Source organism: Onychostoma macrolepis, chromosome 09 (genome assembly GCF_012432095.1).
Source record: "Onychostoma macrolepis isolate SWU-2019 chromosome 09, ASM1243209v1, whole genome shotgun sequence".
In the NCBI taxonomy this organism is placed as follows: domain Eukaryota; kingdom Metazoa; phylum Chordata; class Actinopteri; order Cypriniformes; family Cyprinidae; genus Onychostoma; species Onychostoma macrolepis.
The window spans coordinates 33580414-33593041 of NC_081163.1; the positions used below are offsets into that span (position 1 = coordinate 33580414).

At 40.0% G+C, this 12628-nt stretch overlaps 1 pseudogene; it reads right to left on the reverse strand.

The window, feature by feature from the left end:
- Positions 1-5836: 5836 nt before the first annotated feature.
- LOC131546678 (uncharacterized protein K02A2.6-like) lies at positions 5837-10136 on the reverse strand (annotated as a pseudogene).
- Positions 10137-12628: the final 2492 nt, after the last annotated feature.

A 12628-nucleotide genomic window follows, 5' to 3' on the forward strand; every position in this document is an offset into this window, starting at 1 on the left:
AGTCTAAGCCACTGTCTGCTAGCCGGAATAAATCATTAATTGGATTGGAAGTCCCTTACAAATAAACAAACACATAACAGTTCTCCTCCACCATCTCTTCTGTTCTTCTGGCACCCAGACGGTTTTTCTCTGCCTTTGTTACAAAAGATTCTGGCCTTAAATTAGGCGGAGGTCTGAAGAGAGTCAGATGGCTCACTTGGGATCAAACACACACTCATGATGAATGAGTATATAGAGCTAATTTGGATGCTTTCGTTCCATTAATTTCCTCCAAGCATTCCTCTGTCTCCATCTCCACAGAGAAGCATTTGATTCACAAACAGTCATTATGGCTGTAATCAACTATTTTCTCTCTAAAAACACTCATTGTTTTAAGATGCTATGGTTAATATCAGCAGGCAGAGTTTTTTCCTTTGTCATTAAAGTAACCCTGAATCAAGTATAATTTCATGAATGAATATGTTCCAAGAGAATGCTTGACATTTTCCTCAGCTTACCCTGAGCTCTTTGCACTGCTTTCTGCTGAACCTCAAACACCTACAGTCCTGTTAACAGTGACATCCAGTCATCCATAGACTTAGACTGCCCCCTAGTGACTCATTTCTTAATGAATGAACATCTGCTCTTGGCAGTATCAGGAAAGACTTTAAGTACTGCAAACTGCCTGCTGATAACTTTTTGTCAGAGAAACTCTGTGCACACTACCGTTCAAAAGGTTGGGGCTTTCTTTTTTTAAGGAAGGATGCATTAATTTGATCAAAAGTGAACATTTTTTCAATGTTGCTGTGCTTTCTGAAGAAAAAAAAAATGTATCATGGTTTCCACAAAAATATTAAGCAGCACAACTGTTTTCAGCATTGATAATATTTGAATTGTTATTGTTATTTTAAATTGTAATAATATTTCCCAATATTACTGTATTTTCATCAAATAAATGCATCTTTGGAGAGACTTTCAAAAACATTTAAACATTTTTCAAACCCCAAACTTAATGTACAAATTAATGAACAGTTGGATTTTTTATGTTTTTTTTTTTTTTTAAGTCTCTTCTGCTCATCAAGGCTGCATTTATTTTATCCAAAATACAGGGGGGAAAAATAGTAATATTGTGAAATATTATTGGGATTTAAAATAAGGGGTTTCTATTTTTTAATATACTTTTATATACTTTAAATATACTTTAAAATATAATTTATTTCTGTGATGCAAAGCTGAATTTTCAGCACCATTACTCCAGTCTTCAGTATCACGTGATCCTTCAGAAATCATTCTAATATGCAGATTTATTATCAATGTTGGAAACAGTTGAGCTGCCACCCGCCTCGAATGTTATCACTCGATTGAATGGGCATTTCAGTGGTTATCAGCTCATAGATATGGGCCAGAAGGGACCTGCTGCACCTACTGGTAGGCTCAGAAGGCTGTTATCATCCATCCACAATCCACATGGTTAATTGAGCTGCTTCACATTTTTTTGTGATACTTTTCTTTCAGAATTCTTTGATGAACTGCATTTATTTAAAATTGAAATGTTTTGTAACAATATACACTACTGTTCAAAGGTTTGAGGTCAGTATCCCAAATCCCGGCTCGCGGACCTTTCCCGATCCCGTCCCCCCTCTCTCTCCCACATTATTTCCTGTCACATACTGTCCTAATAAAGGCATAAAACGCCAAAAATAAGTCTTAAAAAAAAAAAAAAAAATTATCCTTTTATTCAGCAATGAAAGTGTTAAACTGATGCAAACTGATAGTAAAGACTTATATTGTTAGAAAAGATTTATATTAGAAAAAAAAGCTGTTCTTTTTAACTTTTTATTCATTAAACAATATGAAGCAGCACAACTGTTTCCAACATTGATAATAAATCAGCATATTAGAATGATTTCTGAAGGATCATGTGATACTAAAGACTGGAGTAATGATGCTGAAAATTCAGCTTTGCATCACAGAAATAAATTATATTTTAAAGTACCTTTAAATAGAAAATCACTATTTTATATTGCAATAATATTTCGCAATATTGCTGTTTTTTTCTGTATTTTTGATCAAATAAATGCAGCCTTGATGAGCAGAAGAGTCTTGTTTAAAAACATTAAAAATCCTACTGATCCCAAAATTTTGAATGGCAGTGTACACATTATACTGAAAAAATATATATAAATGGTGTAGAAACAATTTTCACTCAGATTTTGCAAGTAAATTGCTCAAATGCAAGTAACATTAACCTGAATGTGAGATTTTCAAGTAGAAATATTTATATAGTATTATCTTGTAAAACACTCCAGTAATCTTTGTTTTATTTACAGCTTAAACAACATTTTTAGTTTACTTTTCAAAGGTCTTGGCCTGTTAGTCTACAAAACTAAAGCATGACAGTAATAGAGACCTTTTTCAGCATGGCCAACATTCAACCCCTTCCAGAGAAAATGCTCTTGGTCCAGTGAATGACCTTTTTAATAACTCCTGTGAAGGTGGTTTACTTTTTATCACCTAATGTGATCTGAGATTGGACATCCATGCTGCCATTTTCTGTCTATACAATGACATCCGCACTGCAGATGTACGATTGCAATCACGACCGAATGGCCATTTGACTGAGATAGATGTATTTCCTTTCTCCATTCTGAGGCAGTCTAAATTGAATGTGTTAATAAGAAGAGATCTTATCTGCTTGTATTGCGCAGGGACGTGTAGGACGGTTCACGGACTCCTGACAGGAAGGCCCATTGTGTTCGGCCACACCACAAGATGTGATGAGATCGTATCCAGTCCTGTGTACAGCGCTGGTGAACTCTTCACGAGTGTCAGGAGTGTGTTCTTTGTTATCTGTGATAGACTGCTGTTTCTACAGCGTGAGGATGTGTGTTTAGTGTATGTGGAGCAGCAGAAACGGAGAACAAACATCTGAGCTGACTGTTTTCTTCATGTGAGGGAATATGGATTTGATCTTGACAGACTTCATATTCATGTCTGTTTCGGTTAGACCACAAAGGCAGATAAAAAGGCAAGGCACCAGGGCAGACAGGGATGCTTTTACTTTTTCTGGCTGGGTTTATTGATCAATGGACATCATGCAGAGCTCAACATCTTAGGCTGTTTAGAGAGCGGCCTTTCTGAAAGGTGGGGGCAGAGTCTGGCTTTTTGATTCTAGAAACCACAAATGCTCCTGCAGGACTCCCCAATGCGAAGCTCTGTCTGGATCAGGGCTGTACACACACATTCTTCCATCCTGCTGTTATAAGACCACAAACACCTCTATCACATGTCCATTTTCTTAAAGGAGCATAGGTGCGTTCACGGGATTTACTGTGAATATGAGGATCTGACTTGCAAAATGCGTTTACGTAACTTGTAGTTACAATTTTTTGAGACCTCTATGATCGCTGAAACGTCATGCAGAAACACTCAAAATGGTGGTGGTTTAAAATGGAGCTATCTCATATTTCGGTGATATTAAACACATAATACAGTTTAATGTAGCCACAGCACAGAGTTGAAAAATGAACTAATTTACAGCTAAAAAAAACTACTCCTTTATAATGTGTTTGCATACCGTTGCTTATTTTATTGTGCTTTTGATTACATAGATTACACTGATTAATTTTAGCATTATTAGTGTTGCAACAGAAACACGTAAAAGATTTGAAGTCACGTCATTCCAAGAACATCACAGGTCTGAGTAGAACATCTTGGTTGTCATCTAGTAATTATGGTAATTATGACACGCCATGAACATGAAACACCTTGTATGTAGAGTCACCTTTAAGTATGACAGTTTTTTACATGTACATTCTTGAACAGTGGTTCTCAAACTTTTTAAGGCAAGTAACTCATTTAATCTAACAAGAATATGTTATTTTACCATATACATTTTTTGTGTCAGAGCTGGGAAGATGTAATTAGATTAAATTACATTTTAAAACAATCATAATCAGACTGCAGTTACTTTTTTATTGATTATGTGATATTCACACAATAGCAATAAATTATTCATAATTTATTGATTCTCCCTAATTCCTCTTTTTCATCTTTTAAATGTTCCTTTCCAAAATAGCCTACCGCTTATGTATATATTCAGAAAGTCTTCCAGTTTTGTTGACATTCACAAAAAGACCAGTCATTATTCAGCATTTGACCACTGGATTTACAAAAATCATTTCTGGTTTAAGAACATTGCATCAACACATTAATTTTTTTCTGAATTATCACTCAGTAGGCTATTTAACCATGTATAACTACACTGTAAAAAATCCAATTAATAAAATGTTGGAAGGGCAAAAATATTTAAGTTGAAGTAATTTTATTGTTTGGGCTTAGTTGAGAAGACATATTATATTAAGTCTGCACAAATATATTTAAAAAAACATTAAATGAATGATTATTTTCAAATCCAGTCAACATTCAGAGTGCTAAATGTAACAAATCCAGCCAACACTGCGATCATTCCGCACGTGCACGCGCCTGAGTGATTTCGCGGTAGAAACAGCACCGCCATCTTGTCAAGTTCACGCGTCAGGTAAGTTGCACTAAAGAAATGTTATTTTTTTTAGACTAAATTTGACAAAATATTCAGTTTTTGGAGTGGACATTTATAAAGTGTTTTATGAGTTGTATCCGGAAAAAAAGTGGATATAAAGTGTATGTCAAGTTAGGTAAATCGAGTGGCACTGAATAAATATTTGTAATTAACTTACTTAACCTTAGACTGAATTTATCAAAACGTATATTTAAAAGGTGTAAATGTTTTATTTAAATGTATATATTTATACACAAATGTACAACCTAAGGTAACGTTATATAAAAACATCAAATAGGCGTGTACATGTCTGAGGGAAATTTAAGTGAAGGGAATGTGATCTTTCACCTTGTTTAATCCATAAAACACTTCATATCAAAAAATGTTCATATAATGAATTTTAGCTAATTTTGGCTTGTTGTATGATATTTATTTATTTTTTGTATTTCCGTGACGTGAAAAGATATGAAGTAATCGCGCGGTCTTTCTCTTTTAAGCCATTACATTATGCTTAATACCTCCAACATTAAACCGAAATCTAACTTAATGTAAACCACTGTAATGTACTCGTTTGAATTTAACATGGGCGTGTTGAATGGTTTTTGCGTGTGTAAACTTCTGCAATTGTTCCGTTAAGTAAAAAGATGACATTAAACGTGACTAACAACACGGTGAAATCAGGGATTAAAGTTCTCAGTCGCCTACGACGGATTTCCGTTAATTGCAGCGAGTCTACGACGGATTTCCGTCAATTCCAGGATCCCGCCTGTCTTTAACGTCTTTGTAATATCTTCAGCAATGACTGAACTGATCACACAAGATAACGGCACTGGTGGTTTATTAACATGGTTGTCAGAACAGAGCATACATGCACCATAGCGTTCTCTGACGCTTCTTTTTGTGTCTCTCTTGCTACAGCACCCACGTGATCCCCCAGGACACAGCACCTCCTGTGGTAGGGAGCGGAACTACTACACAACATCAGGATACCACATCCCTCCCCCCTTAAGAGGAAAAACTACTCCAGAGGTAAGTCACATACGTTCCTTCCCAAAAACTCACAAATGTACTGTAAAGATGACATTGTACTCAATATTGTCAACCTAGAGAAACAAAAAACAAATCAACAGGAACTGTTCTAGACAGTCTGATCACGTATTGAACAGTTAACACAGACATACATCTCTCATAACTCTTACATATTTTTTTTTTTTTTTTAAACTGATGCAACAAAAACCAACTAGGAAGGTGGGTAGACTACCATCCTTCCAGTGAGTCCCAGAGCTCATTCTTGCTCTGACTTGAGGGATCTCACTACTATGTCACAAAGTCTTTCAGGTAAGTAGGAGTCTGTTTTGTGCGTTCGGACCTGCGCAGTACAGGTAGTGGAACTACTCCTCTTTGTTTCTTGTCACCAACTGAAGGGTGTGCTTGGACTGTCTCCGAAGCACTCACTTCCTCTCTGATTGAAGTGGGGACATTTGAGTCTGCAGGCAGGGCCTCCACTGCTGTCTCTGAGACTGGAAAACTGGTAGACTCCTCCATCCACTCTGACATGCGCATCTCACTGCCCACAATAGTATGCCGTTTTCTCATTTGATCGACATGACGCCTAATGACTCGGCCATCTCCTGTCTGAACGGTGTAGGATACAGGTCCGGTGTTATCGACAACGACCGCTGGTATCCAACGAGGTCCATGACTGTAGTTTCGGGTGTACACCTCATTCCCAGGAGAAAAACTCCTCCACTTACTGTGAGTGTCATGTTGATCCTTTTGCTTGAGTTGTTTCTGACGTATCTTTGACTTCACATCAGGCAGCAGAAGATCCAATGTTGAGCGCAACCTCCTGGACATAAGCATTTCAGCGGGTGACAATCCAGTCGTAGTCTGTGGTGTGATTCTGTAATTGAACAGAAATCTAGCTAACCTGGTCTCTATGGTGTCTCCCTTTATTTTCTTTATTCCCTGCTTAAGCGACTGTACAGCTCTTTCCGCCAGACCATTCGACCGGATGGAATGGTGCAGATGTTATGTGCTGTATGCCATTCAGTTTTAGGAATGCTTGAAACTCCTGGCTTGTGAAACAAGTTCCATTGTCCGATACTAGGGTCTGGGGCAAACCATGTATGCTAAAACACTGCCTGAGCTTTTCAATGGTAACTTGACTCGTGGCTGTACTTGCTGGGTACACATCCATCCATTTGGAGTGTGCATCCACAATGACAAGGAACATTTTTCCTAGAAAAGGGCCAGCGTAATCCACATGCAGTCTGCTCCAAGGTGTTTCTGGCCACTCCCATGGATGTAGCGGGGCTCCGGCTGGAGAATTCCTGTTTTCCTGACATGTAGCGCAGGACTGCACTTCCTTTTCAATTTCGAGTCCATTCCTGGCCACCAGACGTATGAACGGGCTAAGCCCTTCATTCTAGATATTCCTGGATGTGTGTGGTGCAACTGTTTTAAAATGGCTTTCCTACCCCTCTGTGGAACGACCACTCTGGCTCCCCAGAGCACGCACCCATCCTTCACACTCAACTCCAATTTCCTCAGACTGTAGGGCTTGTACTTTACATCCACCTCCCGTGGCCAACCCTTCAAACACCAGACTAGCACTTGGGAGAGTGTTTCGTCCTTAGCTATCCACTGTCTCAGCTGCTTTGTTGTGATTGGTGGATCCTCCAGGACATCCAACATGAGAACCTGCTCTTCTACCTCCTCTTCCTCTGTCTGTGGCAGTGGCAACCTGCTCAACGCGTCTGCATTTGCATGTTCTTGCCCAGGTTTGTAGATGATCTTGTACTCATAAGCTCTGAGTAGTGTTGCCCACCTCTGCACTCTTGGTGACCCCATCTGTGGCACTGGCTTTTTTTCGTGAAAAAGTGATATCAGTGGTTTGTGGTCAGTGCTAATGGTGAACGTTCGACCGTAAATGAATTTGTGAAACCTCTTGATTCCGAAAATGATGGCTAACCCCTCCTTATCGAGCTGTGAGTACCGCTTCTCGGCTGGTGTTAGCGTGCGTGATATGAACCCCAACGGCTTTTCACTACCATCTTCCATGACATGTGACAAGACCGCACCTAATCCATAAGGCGAAGCATCGCAGGCGAGCACTAAGTCCTTGTCCGCTGAATAATGACCCAGGACCTTTGCTGACTTCAGCAACTGTTTTGAGTTCTGAAAAGCTTCTTCCTGCTCAGGATTCCACGTCCACTGAACATCTTTCCTCAACAGTTTGTGTAATGGAGCTAAGCGTGTTGCTAAGCTAGGTAGGAACTTATTATAGTAATTCAAAAGACCTAAGTAGGCTTTTAACTCTGTCACGGAGGTTGGCGATGGAGCTTCCTCTATGGCTCTCACTTTGCTCTGCACAGGGTGTAAGCCTTCAGCATCGACCACATGCCCGAGGTATTCCACCTCTTTTTGCAGAAACACACATTTGCTCCTATGGAGACGCAGGCCAGCGTCCTTCAGCCGCCTGAGGACCTCTTCTAGGGTTCTCAGATGTTCAGCTTCGCCTCTGCCCGTCAGAATAATGTCATCTAGGTACACAGCTACTCTTGGAAGGCCTTGTAACAGATTTTCCATCGTTCGCTGGAAGATGGCAGGAGCTGAAGAAACTCCAAAAGGTAACCTATTGTAGGTGAAAAGGCCTCGGTGCGTGTTTACTGTGAGGTATTTCTTTGAAGCCTCATCCATCACAATCTGCAGGTAAGCGTGACTTAAATCAATCTTGGAGAACTGTTTCCTCCTGACAGTGTATTGAACAGGTCTTCAACACGGGGAATGGGGTATTGCTCGAGTGAGGAGGCACGGTTAACCGTTAGTTTATAATCTCCACATATTCTGACCGACCCATTTGGTTTTAAAACAGGAACGATAGGCGCGCCCATTCGGGCGACTTGACGGGAGCTATAATGTCCTCTTTCAACAGACGCTCTAATTCCTCTTCTACTTTAGCTCTCAAGGCATAAGGAACTGATCGAGGCCTATAAAATTTAGGCTGTGCGTCAGCTGACACCCGAATGGTTGCTGTCATGCCTTTCAACATCCCTAACTCCTGCTTGAACACATCTTCATATCTCATGAGTACTTCTGGTAGATTCAGTGCCTCTGTTCTCACATTTTTTATTTCCTCCCACCTTAGCTTCAGAGCTTCCAACCATCCTCTTCCCAACAAACTAGGCCCAGTGCCTTCCACTACCACCAGGGGCAATTTCCTTACTTGCTGCTCATAGTTGACTTCCACTTTTGCCACCCCCACGACTTTGATTTTCTCCCCGGTGTATGACTTAAGTGAAAGTTTAGTTTGCTTTACTTGCGGACGTTGCTTCTCGTTCCACATCTCCTTGAATTTCCTCTTATTCATTATGCTTACACTACATCCGGTGTCAATCTCAAAATTCACTGTCTTCTTATTCACTTCCATCGTCACTTCAAACGGTTTTATCCTCTGAATTGAGGTCTCCGTTTCCATGCAGTTTAATGTGAAAACATCCTCTTCAGATCTATCACTATCCTGCTTGTCCCATTCTACATTATGTGATCGATGTGGACGTGAACACCGCTCTGCTCTGTATGTTTTCTCTGCTCTGTATGCTTTCTTTTCACTGGGGTATGCACTTTCTTTCTTTTTATTACGGCAAGCCTTTGCTATATGCCCTATTTTCCCGCAATAGTGACACTTTGCCTCCTTAAATTTACACTCAGCTGCGCTATGCTGCTTCCCATGACATCTGTAGCATTCTCTTCCTGTCTTTTTCCATTCCCCCTCCTTTTTCCGTGCACCCTCTGTCTTCATGCTGTTACACGCTAACGGTGTTTTATGGAGGTCTTGAACATTTTTACTAGCAGCTTCCGCAGCCACTGCAATTTTGAACGCTTTCTCAAAAGTCAAATCTGTTTCGGACAGCAAACGTCTTTGGATCCTGTCATCATTAATACCGCATACTAATCGGTCTCTCAACATCTGTTCCAATGTAGTACCATAGTTGCAATCATGCGCTAATTGTCTCAATTCTGCTACGTATGCACTGACGGTCTCCGTCGGCTGGCGAGCACGCGAGTCGAATTTGTATCGCTGTACTATTTCGCTCGGTTTTGGGTTGAAGTGCTCTTTCATTAAAGTTTTCAACTGGCCATATGTTTTCGAGCTGGGCTTATCTGGACTCACCAAGTTCCTTATGAGCTTGTATGTGGCTGGTCCCACCACGCTGATGAGGATAGCTCTTTGCTTCTCTCCGTCATCAATTCCGTTAGCTTCAAAAAACTGCTCTAGTATCTCACAATACTCTTCCCATGTCTGCTCCTTAACGTCAAAAACCGACAGAGAGCCTATCATCGTTGCCATCTTTGCTTTTTTTTTTTTTCTTCGAACTAATGCTAACGTCAGCCTCTCACTCTCTCACCATCAGCTCACTAAACACAGTCAGTATCCTCCGCCTTTTAGATCGACACTTCTCTCATCCTTCCAGGATCCTCGTCGCCAATATGTAATATCTTCAGCAATGACTGAACTGATCACACAAGATAACGGCACTGGTGGTTTATTAACATGGTTGTCAGAACAGAGCATACATGCACCATAGCGTTCTCTGACGCTTCTTTTTGTGTCTCTCTTGCTACAGCACCCGCGTGATCCCCCAGGACACAGCACCTCCTGTGGTAGGGAGCGGAACTACTACACAACATCAGGATACCACAGTCTTAAATTCACTTTTCATAATTTTAAGGCCGTAAATAGGCTTACATTTCTCAAACAGTGTAAATGTCTTATTTATGTTAAGACGTGTTCACTCCATTAGTTATTAGGGATAACGGGGAAAACGAAGGGAAAAGAAACATGTAGCGCATTGTTGTTGTTGTTGTTCTGCCAGCACACCAAAAATCATCCCCGCCACGGCTGCAGCTTCTCACTGACAACATAGTAACGCCGCTCGCATCATTCACAGTCGGGTTATTATCAGAGAACTGAGCAGAATTCGGCGCGGGATTGCGGCTATTACCGGTATTTCTACTCATTCCCGCAGGTTCCGACGGAATGTATCACATTTGCACCTGCTTTTGAGTCTTGAACTCTCGCGCGCTCTCATTTTCTGTGCACAGATCATGATAAGGAGAGTGACAGCTTTTAATTATTATTAAGGGAGTTTGCAAATGTGATATTGATTTAATACAACAGTTTAATAAACAAGTACTGCATGATTTTGCTCTATATCATCAACGAAAATAGTTCTAAATGAAGTAACAGCTGAGCCGATGCGCATCTCTAAAAGCAAACACGGCGGTGTTTCATTCATGAATGAAAGTGCGTTTTTGATTCATGATTAACCATTCATAAAGACAGTGCCTGCGTCCCAATGTGCATACTATCCATCCTAAATTCTGTGTGGTAGTTGTAATTTTCAATACTATTTAGGGCAAATAGGGTGGATAGCATACATATTGGGACGCAGGGAGTCACTTGCTTCATTCCTGAATGAATCATCCGTTCAAACGAATCAATTGAATGAATGATTCAGTGAAGAAATCATTGACTTGCCGCCACCTGCTGGCGGTTTCAGTTTCAGTTTTAGCGTACAATTTCAGTTATTTAAATCATTTAATATTTCTGTATTCAAAATTTTATATTTAAAACATTAATCTCCACATGAATCTATGAATTTAATTGCACTCATGCCACCTCTGAGCCTCATTAAACGTTTGGAAAATGTACAAACCACTTTTGTGTTCTTCTGTGCCACCTCTGTAGTACGAATTATTTTTTTATTAATACTAATTTCATATGATTGGTAACTTGTTTGTCTTATTCTACTACTTATATTGTTTTAAATAGAAATTTTAAAAAGCTTATAAACATACATTTTTGAATTTGACAGATGAAAATGATGCCATTGCAAAGGTAAAAAGAAAATACCCCTGTAAGTCACTTTAAGGAGTCAAATGTCACCTCGTATTAGGAAGGCTAATTTTTTATTATTGATCAGAAGGTGCTCCTAAAATTTTTTAAATTAGGAGGACAAGCACTCCTAAAATGAAAAGTAAGCACAGAGCCATGTGTAACATATTAGATCTGTGCATGAGATCTTAAAGAGACAGCAGCCTAAATAAACCTGCTGCTGTCTCGTGAAGGCGCCTCGGAAGAGAAGTTAGTCGTTCGGAACGAAAATGAACAACTGAATTGTTTCACAAGGCCATTCAAAGCTTCTCAGTCGGTTCAATCACTAGATCGTGCATATGAGTCTGTGCACAGGGACCGTGATCAGTAAACACTGGGACAACTGATCAATCACTTTGTAAAACGTCACCACTGGTATTTATCAACAACAGGCAGGACCGTTATATTTTGATATTATTTTTATGCAATTTGAGGTAACTAGCCCTATAATATGAAATGTACATGTTCTAATACAAAGTCAGCATCAATGCTCCCTATTGTGCAATGGATTGTGGAATGGATTTTGCAACTTCTGTTTCATCTCAAATGTAATTAACTGATATTGATACATTGTAAATGATTTAAGAGGCATCATTTCATTTTTTGAACTTAAAATGTACTTTTCTTTCTCCATCAAGGTGTGGCCAAAGGTTTTAGTGGTTTTTCATTGGTTTCATTCATTCTTTGTCATCATTGCAAGATTTCAGATGCAACCCATCCAGTTCTTCCAAGGCACCAAACACTCCACTGCAACTACATACTGTGTGTACTTTTAAGACTAGGAGTTTGTTTTCATTCCAGGTAATATGTGTAAATGTTTAGAGTTTTTACTACAATTATAATGTGCTTTACTGTTCTCAGTGGCATCTACGCTAATATTAGTTTCTTTCATTCTTATTCCGAGGTGACTAGCCACAAGATCCAGTCCGTATCCAGATCAGATGATGGATCAGCACCTAGAGACGACCTCTACAGCCCTGAATGTCAGCGGAGGCCATGTCAGCTAGATGAGCTCCAGAGACAGATCCCCTCCGAAGACCTTGTTGGCCATCGGGACAAGACCACGAGAACCAGACAAGTCCTCTGCTCAATCTAACCTGTGTTGCAGCCTAGAATTGAACCACGCCATGCTGGTTTCGTATGGCCAGAGGAGAACTGTCCCCCGACTG